Below are 7,500 nucleotides of genomic sequence, written 5' to 3'. Positions count from 1 at the left end.
TAGGCTTTTTTTTTCTCTCTCATGTTCTTGCTTCCTTCAATGCTGGTTTTGAGATGTATAAGAGATGTAAGTCAGTAGGCAACCAATACCTACAGCCACACCACCCTGAACAAGCCCAGTCTCATCTGATCTTGGAAGCTAAGCAGGGCTGGGCCTGGTTAATACTTGGATGGGTGACCACCTGGGAATTCCAGGTGCTGTAGGCCTTTTATTTTTTTCTCTCTCTTCTTCTTGCTTCCTTCAATGCTGGTTTTGAGATGTAGGTCTGTAAGCAAGCAGCACCTACAGCCACACCACCCTGAACAAGCCCAATCTCATCTGATCTTGGAAGCTAAGCAGCGCCAGTCCTGGTTAGTACTTGGATGGGAGACCACCTGGGAATACCAGGTGCCATAGGCATTTTTTTTCCTCTCTCTTGTTCTTGCTTCCTTCAATGCTGGTTTTGAGATGAATAAGAGATGTAGGTCAGGAGGCAAACAATACCTGCAGCCACACCACCCTGAAGAAGCCCAATCTTGTCTGACCTAGAAAGCTAAGCAGGGCCAGGCCTGGTTAGTACTTGGTTGGGAGACCACCTGGGAATACTAGGTGCCATAGGCCTTTTTTTTTCTCTCTCTCTCTTGTTCTTGCTTCCTTCAATGCTGGTTTTGAGATGTATAAGACATGTAGGTCAGTAGGCAACCAATACCTACAGCCACACCACCCTGAACAAGCCCAATCTCATCTCATCTTGGAAGCTAAGCAGGGCCAGTCCTGGTTAGTACTTGGATGGGAGACCACCTGGGAATACCAGGTGCCATAGGCATTTTTTTTCCTCTCTCTTGTTCTTGCTTCCTTCAATGCTGGTTTTGAGATGAATAAGAGATGTAGGTCAGGATGCAAACAATACCTGCAGCCACACCACCCTGAAGAAGCCCAATCTTGTATGACCTAGGAAGCTAAGCAGGGCCGGGCCTGGTTAGTACTTGGTTGGGAGACCACCTGGGAATACTAGGTGCCGTAGGCCTTTTTTTTTCTCTCTCTCTCTCTTGTTCTTGCTTCCTTCAATGCTGGTTTTGAGATGTATAAGACATGTAGGTCAGTAGGCAACCACTACCTACAGCCACACCACCCTGAACAAGCCCAATCTCGTCTGATCTTGGAAGCTAAGCAGGGCCAGGGCTGGTTAGTACTTGGATGGGAGACCACCTGGGAATTCCAGGTGCCGTAGGCTTTTTTTTATTTCTCTCATTACTGCTTCCTTCAATGCTGGTTTTGAGATGTATAAGAGATATAGGTCAGTAGGCAACCGATACCTACAGCCACGCCACCCTGAACAAGCCCAATCTCAACTGATTTTGGAAGCTAAGCAGGGCTGGGCCTGGTTAGTACTTGGATGGGAGACCACCTGGGAATTCCAGGTGCTGTAGGCCTTTTTTTTTTCTCTCTCTTGTTCTTGCTTCCTTCAATGCAGGTTTTGAGATGTAGGTCAGTAGGCAACAAATACCTACAGCCACACCACCCTGAACAAGCCCAATCTCGCCTGATCTTGGAAGCTAAGCAGGGCCGGGCCTGGTTAGTACGTGGTTGGGAGACCACCTGGGAATACCAGGTGCCGTAGGCCTTTTTTTTTCTCTCTCTTGTTCTTGCTTCCTTCAATGCTGGTTTTGAGATGTAGGTCAGTAGGCAACCAATACCTACAGCCACACCACCCTGAACAAGCCCAATCTTGACTGATCTTGGAAGTTAAGCAGGGCCAGGCTTGGTTAGTACTTGGATGGGAGAACTCCTGGGAATACCACAGTGCTGTAGGCATTTTTTTTTTCTCTCTCTTGTTCTTACTTCCTTTAATCCTGGTTTGGAGATGTATAAGAGATGTAGGTCAGTAGGCAACCAATCCCTGCAGCCACACCACCCTGAACAAGCCCAATCTCATCTGATCTAGGAAGCTAAGCAAGGCCGGGTCTGGTTAGTACTTGGTTGGGAGACCACCTGGGAATACCAGGTGCCGTAGGCCTTTTTTTTTTCTCTCTCTTTCTCTTGTTCTTGCTTCCTTCAATGCTGGTTTTGAGATGTATAAGAGATGTAGGTCAGGAGGCAACCAATACCTACAGCCACACCACCCTGAACAAGCCCAATCTCATCTGATCTTTGAAGCTAAGCAAGGCCGGGCCTGGTTAGTACTTGGATGGGAGACCACCTGGGAATACCAGGTGCCATAGGCTTTTTTTTTCTCTCTCATGTTCTTGCTTCCTTCAATGCTGGTTTTGAGATGTATAAGAGATGTAAGTCAGTAGGCAACCAATACCTACAGCCACACCACCCTGAACAAGCCCAGTCTCATCTGATCTTGGAAGCTAAGCAGGGCTGGGCCTGGTTAATACTTGGATGGGTGACCACCTGGGAATTCCAGGTGCTGTAGGCCTTTTATTTTTTTCTCTCTCTTCTTCTTGCTTCCTTCAATGCTGGTTTTGAGATGTAGGTCTGTAAGCAAGCAGCACCTACAGCCACACCACCCTGAACAAGCCCAATCTCATCTGATCTTGGAAGCTAAGCAGCGCCAGTCCTGGTTAGTACTTGGATGGGAGACCACCTGGGAATACCAGGTGCCATAGGCATTTTTTTTCCTCTCTCTTGTTCTTGCTTCCTTCAATGCTGGTTTTGAGATGAATAAGAGATGTAGGTCAGGAGGCAAACAATACCTGCAGCCACACCACCCTGAAGAAGCCCAATCTTGTCTGACCTAGAAAGCTAAGCAGGGCCAGGCCTGGTTAGTACTTGGTTGGGAGACCACCTGGGAATACTAGGTGCCATAGGCCTTTTTTTTTCTCTCTCTCTCTTGTTCTTGCTTCCTTCAATGCTGGTTTTGAGATGTATAAGACATGTAGGTCAGTAGGCAACCAATACCTACAGCCACACCACCCTGAACAAGCCCAATCTCATCTCATCTTGGAAGCTAAGCAGGGCCAGTCCTGGTTAGTACTTGGATGGGAGACCACCTGGGAATACCAGGTGCCATAGGCATTTTTTTTCCTCTCTCTTGTTCTTGCTTCCTTCAATGCTGGTTTTGAGATGAATAAGAGATGTAGGTCAGGATGCAAACAATACCTGCAGCCACACCACCCTGAAGAAGCCCAATCTTGTATGACCTAGGAAGCTAAGCAGGGCCGGGCCTGGTTAGTACTTGGTTGGGAGACCACCTGGGAATACTAGGTGCCGTAGGCCTTTTTTTTTCTCTCTCTCTCTCTTGTTCTTGCTTCCTTCAATGCTGGTTTTGAGATGTATAAGACATGTAGGTCAGTAGGCAACCACTACCTACAGCCACACCACCCTGAACAAGCCCAATCTCGTCTGATCTTGGAAGCTAAGCAGGGCCAGGGCTGGTTAGTACTTGGATGGGAGACCACCTGGGAATTCCAGGTGCCGTAGGCTTTTTTTTATTTCTCTCATTACTGCTTCCTTCAATGCTGGTTTTGAGATGTATAAGAGATATAGGTCAGTAGGCAACCGATACCTACAGCCACGCCACCCTGAACAAGCCCAATCTCAACTGATTTTGGAAGCTAAGCAGGGCTGGGCCTGGTTAGTACTTGGATGGGAGACCACCTGGGAATTCCAGGTGCTGTAGGCCTTTTTTTTTTCTCTCTCTTGTTCTTGCTTCCTTCAATGCAGGTTTTGAGATGTAGGTCAGTAGGCAACAAATACCTACAGCCACACCACCCTGAACAAGCCCAATCTCGCCTGATCTTGGAAGCTAAGCAGGGCCGGGCCTGGTTAGTACGTGGTTGGGAGACCACCTGGGAATACCAGGTGCCGTAGGCCTTTTTTTTTCTCTCTCTTGTTCTTGCTTCCTTCAATGCTGGTTTTGAGATGTAGGTCAGTAGGCAACCAATACCTACAGCCACACCACCCTGAACAAGCCCAATCTTGACTGATCTTGGAAGTTAAGCAGGGCCAGGCTTGGTTAGTACTTGGATGGGAGAACTCCTGGGAATACCACAGTGCTGTAGGCATTTTTTTTTTCTCTCTCTTGTTCTTACTTCCTTTAATCCTGGTTTGGAGATGTATAAGAGATGTAGGTCAGTAGGCAACCAATCCCTGCAGCCACACCACCCTGAACAAGCCCAATCTCATCTGATCTAGGAAGCTAAGCAAGGCCGGGTCTGGTTAGTACTTGGTTGGGAGACCACCTGGGAATACCAGGTGCCGTAGGCCTTTTTTTTTTCTCTCTCTTTCTCTTGTTCTTGCTTCCTTCAATGCTGGTTTTGAGATGTATAAGAGATGTAGGTCAGGAGGCAACCAATACCTACAGCCACACCACCCTGAACAAGCCCAATCTCATCTGATCTTTGAAGCTAAGCAAGGCCGGGCCTGGTTAGTACTTGGATGGGAGACCACCTGGGAATACCAGGTGCCATAGGCTTTTTTTTTCTCTCTCATGTTCTTGCTTCCTTCAATGCTGGTTTTGAGATGTATAAGAGATGTAAGTCAGTAGGCAACCAATACCTACAGCCACACCACCCTGAACAAGCCCAGTCTCATCTGATCTTGGAAGCTAAGCAGGGCTGGGCCTGGTTAATACTTGGATGGGTGACCACCTGGGAATTCCAGGTGCTGTAGGCCTTTTATTTTTTTCTCTCTCTTCTTCTTGCTTCCTTCAATGCTGGTTTTGAGATGTAGGTCTGTAAGCAAGCAGCACCTACAGCCACACCACCCTGAACAAGCCCAATCTCATCTGATCTTGGAAGCTAAGCAGGGCCAGTCCTGGTTAGTACTTGGATGGGAGACCACCTGGGAATACCAGGTGCCATAGGCATTTTTTTTCCTCTCTCTTGTTCTTGCTTCCTTCAATGCTGGTTTTGAGATGAATAAGAGATGTAGGTCAGGAGGCAAACAATACCTGCAGCCACACCACCCTGAAGAAGCCCAATCTTGTCTGACCTAGGAAGCTAAGCAGGGCCAGGCCTGGTTAGTACTTGGTTGGGAGACCACCTGGGAATACTAGGTGCCGTAGGCCTTTTTTTTTCTCTCTCTCTCTCTTGTTCTTGCTTCCTTCAATGCTGGTTTTGAGATGTATAAGACATGTAGGTCAGTAGGCAACCAATACCTACAGCCACACCACCCTGAACAAGCCCAATCTCATCTCATCTTGGAAGCTAAGCAGGGCCAGTCCTGGTTAGTACTTGGATGGGAGACCACCTGGGAATACCAGGTGCCATAGGCATTTTTTTTCCTCTCTCTTGTTCTTGCTTCCTTCAATGCTGGTTTTGAGATGAATAAGAGATGTAGGTCAGGATGCAAACAATACCTGCAGCCACACCACCCTGAAGAAGCCCAATCTTGTATGACCTAGGAAGCTAAGCAGGGCCGGGCCTGGTTAGTACTTGGTTGGGAGACCACCTGGGAATACTAGGTGCCGTAGGCCTTTTTTTTTCTCTCTCTCTCTCTTGTTCTTGCTTCCTTCAATGCTGGTTTTGAGATGTATAAGACATGTAGGTCAGTAGGCAACCACTACCTACAGCCACACCACCCTGAACAAGCCCAATCTCGTCTGATCTTGGAAGCTAAGCAGGGCCAGGGCTGGTTAGTACTTGGATGGGAGACCACCTGGGAATTCCAGGTGCCGTAGGCTTTTTTTTATTTCTCTCGTTACTGCTTCCTTCAATGCTGGTTTTGAGATGTATAAGAGATGTAGGTCAGTAGGCAACCAATACCTACAGCCACGCCACCCTGAACAAGCCCAATCTCGACTGATTTTGGAAGCTAAGCAGGGCTGGGCCTGGTTAGTACTTGGATGGGAGACCACCTGGGAATTCCAGGTGCTGTAGGCCTTTTTTTTTTCTCTGTCTTGTTCTTGCTTCCTTCAATGCAGGTTTTGAGATGTAGGTCAGTAGGCAACAAATACCTACAGCCACACCACCCTGAACAAGCCCAATCTCGCCTGATCTTGGAAGCTAAGCAGGGCCGGGCCTGGTTAGTACGTGGTTGGGAGACCACCTGGGAATACCAGGTGCTGTAGGACTTTTTTTTTCTCTCTCTTGTTCTTGCTTCCTTCAATGCTGGTTTTGAGATGTAGGTCAGTAGGCAACCAATACCTACAGCCACACCACCCTGAACAAGCCCAATCTTGACTGATCTTGGAAGTTAAGCAGGGCCGGGCTTGGTTAGTACTTGGATGGGAGAATTCCAGGGAATACCACAGTGCTGTAGGCATTTTTTTTTTCTCTCTCTTGTTCTTACTTCCTTTAATCCTGGTTTTGAGATGTATAAGAGATGTAGGTCAGTAGGCAAGCAATCCCTGCAGCCACACCACCCTGAACAAGCCCAATCTCGTCTGACCTAGGAAGCTAAGCAGGGCCGGGTCTGGTTAGTACTTGGTTGGGAGACCACCTGGGAATACCAGGTGCCGTAGGCCTTTTTTTTTTCTCTCTCTCTCTCTTGTTCTTGCTTCCTTCAATGCTGGTTTTGAGATGTATAAGAGATGTAGGTCAGGAGGCAACCAATACCTACAGCCACACCACCCTGAACAAGCCCAATCTCATCTGATCTTTGAAGCTAAGCAAGGCCGGGCCTGGTTAGTACTTGGGTGGGAGACCACCTGGGAATACCAGGTGCCATAGGCTTTTTTTTTCTCTCTCATGTTCTTGCTTCCTTCAATGCTGGTTTTGAGATGTATAAGAGATGTAAGTCAGTAGGGAACCAATACCTACAGCCACACCACCCTGAACAAGCCCAGTCTCATCTGATCTTGGAAGCTAAGCAGTGCTGGGCCTGGTTAGTACTTGGATGGGAGACCACCTGGGAATTCCAGGTGCTGTAGGCCTTTTATTTTTTTCTCTCTCTTCTTCTTGCTTCCTTCAATGCTGGTTTTGAGATGTAGGTCTGTAAGCAACCAACACCTACAGCCACACCACCCTGAACAAGCCCAATCTCATCTGATCTTGGAAGCTAAGCAGGGCCAGTCCTGGTTAGTACTTGGATGGGAGACCACCTGGGAATACCAGGTGCCGTAGGCCTTTTTTTTTTCTCTCTCTTGTTCTTGCTTCCTTCAATGCTGGTTTTGAGATGTATAAGAGATGTAGTTCAGTAGGCAACCAATACCTACAGCCACACCACCCTGAACAAGCCCAATCTCGTCTGATCTTGGAAGCTAAGCAGGGCTGGGCCTGGTTAGTACTTGGATGGGAGACCACCTGGGAATACCAGGTGCCATAGGCCTTTTTGTTTTCTCTCTCTTGTTCTTGCTTCCTTCAATGCTGGTTTTGAGATGTATAAGAGATGTAGGTCAGTAGGCAACCAAAACCCACGGCCACACCACCCTCAACAAGCCTAATCTCATCTGATCTTGGAAGCTAAGCAGGCCCGGGCCTGGTTAGTACTTAGATGGGAGACCACCTGGGAATACCAGGTGCAGTAGGCCTTTTTTTTCTCTCTCTTGTTCTTGCTTACTTCAATGCTGGTTTTGAGATGTATAAGAGATGTAGGTCAGTGGGCAACCAATACTTACAGCCACACCACCCT

At 47.9% G+C, this 7,500-nt stretch overlaps 5 non-coding genes and 32 pseudogenes across 5 annotated transcripts; all 37 read left to right on the top strand.

The window, feature by feature from the left end:
• Nucleotides 1-6, top strand: part of LOC142146188 (5S ribosomal RNA) — a 119-nt pseudogene extending 113 nt beyond the window's left edge.
• Nucleotides 7-87: 81 nt separating this feature from the next.
• Nucleotides 88-206, top strand: LOC142146082 (5S ribosomal RNA). The gene has a single exon (XR_012689929.1). It is a non-coding gene; the product is annotated as a 5S ribosomal RNA (ribosomal RNA).
• A 74-nt stretch (nt 207-280) lies between these two features.
• Nucleotides 281-399, top strand: LOC142146131 (5S ribosomal RNA; annotated as a pseudogene).
• A 287-nt stretch (nt 400-686) lies between these two features.
• On the top strand, nt 687-805 carry LOC142146451 (5S ribosomal RNA; annotated as a pseudogene).
• Nucleotides 806-887: 82 nt separating this feature from the next.
• On the top strand, nt 888-1,006 carry LOC142146371 (5S ribosomal RNA; annotated as a pseudogene).
• An 88-nt stretch (nt 1,007-1,094) lies between these two features.
• On the top strand, nt 1,095-1,213 carry LOC142145586 (5S ribosomal RNA; annotated as a pseudogene).
• Nucleotides 1,214-1,293: 80 nt separating this feature from the next.
• On the top strand, nt 1,294-1,412 carry LOC142147758 (5S ribosomal RNA; annotated as a pseudogene).
• A 72-nt stretch (nt 1,413-1,484) lies between these two features.
• LOC142145331 (5S ribosomal RNA) lies at nt 1,485-1,603 on the top strand (annotated as a pseudogene).
• Nucleotides 1,604-1,674: 71 nt separating this feature from the next.
• LOC142146470 (5S ribosomal RNA) lies at nt 1,675-1,794 on the top strand (annotated as a pseudogene).
• Nucleotides 1,795-1,877: 83 nt separating this feature from the next.
• LOC142145924 (5S ribosomal RNA) lies at nt 1,878-1,996 on the top strand (annotated as a pseudogene).
• Nucleotides 1,997-2,085: 89 nt separating this feature from the next.
• LOC142145551 (5S ribosomal RNA) lies at nt 2,086-2,204 on the top strand (annotated as a pseudogene).
• An 81-nt stretch (nt 2,205-2,285) lies between these two features.
• Nucleotides 2,286-2,404, top strand: LOC142146071 (5S ribosomal RNA). The gene has a single exon (XR_012689928.1). It is a non-coding gene; the product is annotated as a 5S ribosomal RNA (ribosomal RNA).
• Nucleotides 2,405-2,478: 74 nt separating this feature from the next.
• On the top strand, nt 2,479-2,597 carry LOC142146130 (5S ribosomal RNA; annotated as a pseudogene).
• A 287-nt stretch (nt 2,598-2,884) lies between these two features.
• LOC142146450 (5S ribosomal RNA) lies at nt 2,885-3,003 on the top strand (annotated as a pseudogene).
• Nucleotides 3,004-3,085: 82 nt separating this feature from the next.
• LOC142146370 (5S ribosomal RNA) lies at nt 3,086-3,204 on the top strand (annotated as a pseudogene).
• Nucleotides 3,205-3,292: 88 nt separating this feature from the next.
• On the top strand, nt 3,293-3,411 carry LOC142145585 (5S ribosomal RNA; annotated as a pseudogene).
• An 80-nt stretch (nt 3,412-3,491) lies between these two features.
• LOC142147757 (5S ribosomal RNA) lies at nt 3,492-3,610 on the top strand (annotated as a pseudogene).
• A 72-nt stretch (nt 3,611-3,682) lies between these two features.
• LOC142145330 (5S ribosomal RNA) lies at nt 3,683-3,801 on the top strand (annotated as a pseudogene).
• A 71-nt stretch (nt 3,802-3,872) lies between these two features.
• On the top strand, nt 3,873-3,992 carry LOC142146469 (5S ribosomal RNA; annotated as a pseudogene).
• An 83-nt stretch (nt 3,993-4,075) lies between these two features.
• Nucleotides 4,076-4,194, top strand: LOC142145923 (5S ribosomal RNA; annotated as a pseudogene).
• Nucleotides 4,195-4,283: 89 nt separating this feature from the next.
• LOC142145550 (5S ribosomal RNA) lies at nt 4,284-4,402 on the top strand (annotated as a pseudogene).
• An 81-nt stretch (nt 4,403-4,483) lies between these two features.
• On the top strand, nt 4,484-4,602 carry LOC142146060 (5S ribosomal RNA). Its single transcript, XR_012689927.1, has one exon. It is a non-coding gene; the product is annotated as a 5S ribosomal RNA (ribosomal RNA).
• Nucleotides 4,603-4,676: 74 nt separating this feature from the next.
• LOC142145621 (5S ribosomal RNA) lies at nt 4,677-4,795 on the top strand (annotated as a pseudogene).
• An 82-nt stretch (nt 4,796-4,877) lies between these two features.
• LOC142146538 (5S ribosomal RNA) lies at nt 4,878-4,996 on the top strand (annotated as a pseudogene).
• Nucleotides 4,997-5,084: 88 nt separating this feature from the next.
• On the top strand, nt 5,085-5,203 carry LOC142146449 (5S ribosomal RNA; annotated as a pseudogene).
• Nucleotides 5,204-5,285: 82 nt separating this feature from the next.
• Nucleotides 5,286-5,404, top strand: LOC142146369 (5S ribosomal RNA; annotated as a pseudogene).
• An 88-nt stretch (nt 5,405-5,492) lies between these two features.
• Nucleotides 5,493-5,611, top strand: LOC142145584 (5S ribosomal RNA; annotated as a pseudogene).
• Nucleotides 5,612-5,691: 80 nt separating this feature from the next.
• Nucleotides 5,692-5,810, top strand: LOC142147838 (5S ribosomal RNA; annotated as a pseudogene).
• Nucleotides 5,811-5,882: 72 nt separating this feature from the next.
• Nucleotides 5,883-6,001, top strand: LOC142147921 (5S ribosomal RNA; annotated as a pseudogene).
• A 71-nt stretch (nt 6,002-6,072) lies between these two features.
• On the top strand, nt 6,073-6,192 carry LOC142146523 (5S ribosomal RNA; annotated as a pseudogene).
• Nucleotides 6,193-6,275: 83 nt separating this feature from the next.
• LOC142145804 (5S ribosomal RNA) lies at nt 6,276-6,394 on the top strand (annotated as a pseudogene).
• Nucleotides 6,395-6,483: 89 nt separating this feature from the next.
• Nucleotides 6,484-6,602, top strand: LOC142145616 (5S ribosomal RNA; annotated as a pseudogene).
• Nucleotides 6,603-6,683: 81 nt separating this feature from the next.
• LOC142146823 (5S ribosomal RNA) lies at nt 6,684-6,802 on the top strand. Its single transcript, XR_012690012.1, has one exon. It is a non-coding gene; the product is annotated as a 5S ribosomal RNA (ribosomal RNA).
• A 74-nt stretch (nt 6,803-6,876) lies between these two features.
• Nucleotides 6,877-6,995, top strand: LOC142145121 (5S ribosomal RNA; annotated as a pseudogene).
• Nucleotides 6,996-7,078: 83 nt separating this feature from the next.
• On the top strand, nt 7,079-7,197 carry LOC142147190 (5S ribosomal RNA). Its single transcript, XR_012690345.1, has one exon. It is a non-coding gene; the product is annotated as a 5S ribosomal RNA (ribosomal RNA).
• Nucleotides 7,198-7,280: 83 nt separating this feature from the next.
• On the top strand, nt 7,281-7,399 carry LOC142145936 (5S ribosomal RNA; annotated as a pseudogene).
• An 81-nt stretch (nt 7,400-7,480) lies between these two features.
• The window catches only part of LOC142146256 (5S ribosomal RNA), a 119-nt pseudogene continuing 99 nt past the window's right edge, over nt 7,481-7,500 (top strand).

The sequence above is a fragment of the Mixophyes fleayi genome, chromosome 3 (assembly GCF_038048845.1).
Source record: "Mixophyes fleayi isolate aMixFle1 chromosome 3, aMixFle1.hap1, whole genome shotgun sequence".
Lineage (NCBI taxonomy): Eukaryota > Metazoa > Chordata > Amphibia > Anura > Limnodynastidae > Mixophyes > Mixophyes fleayi.
The sequence above is the reverse complement of the archived record's forward strand: the minus strand, read 5'-3'. Positions and strand labels throughout refer to the sequence as shown.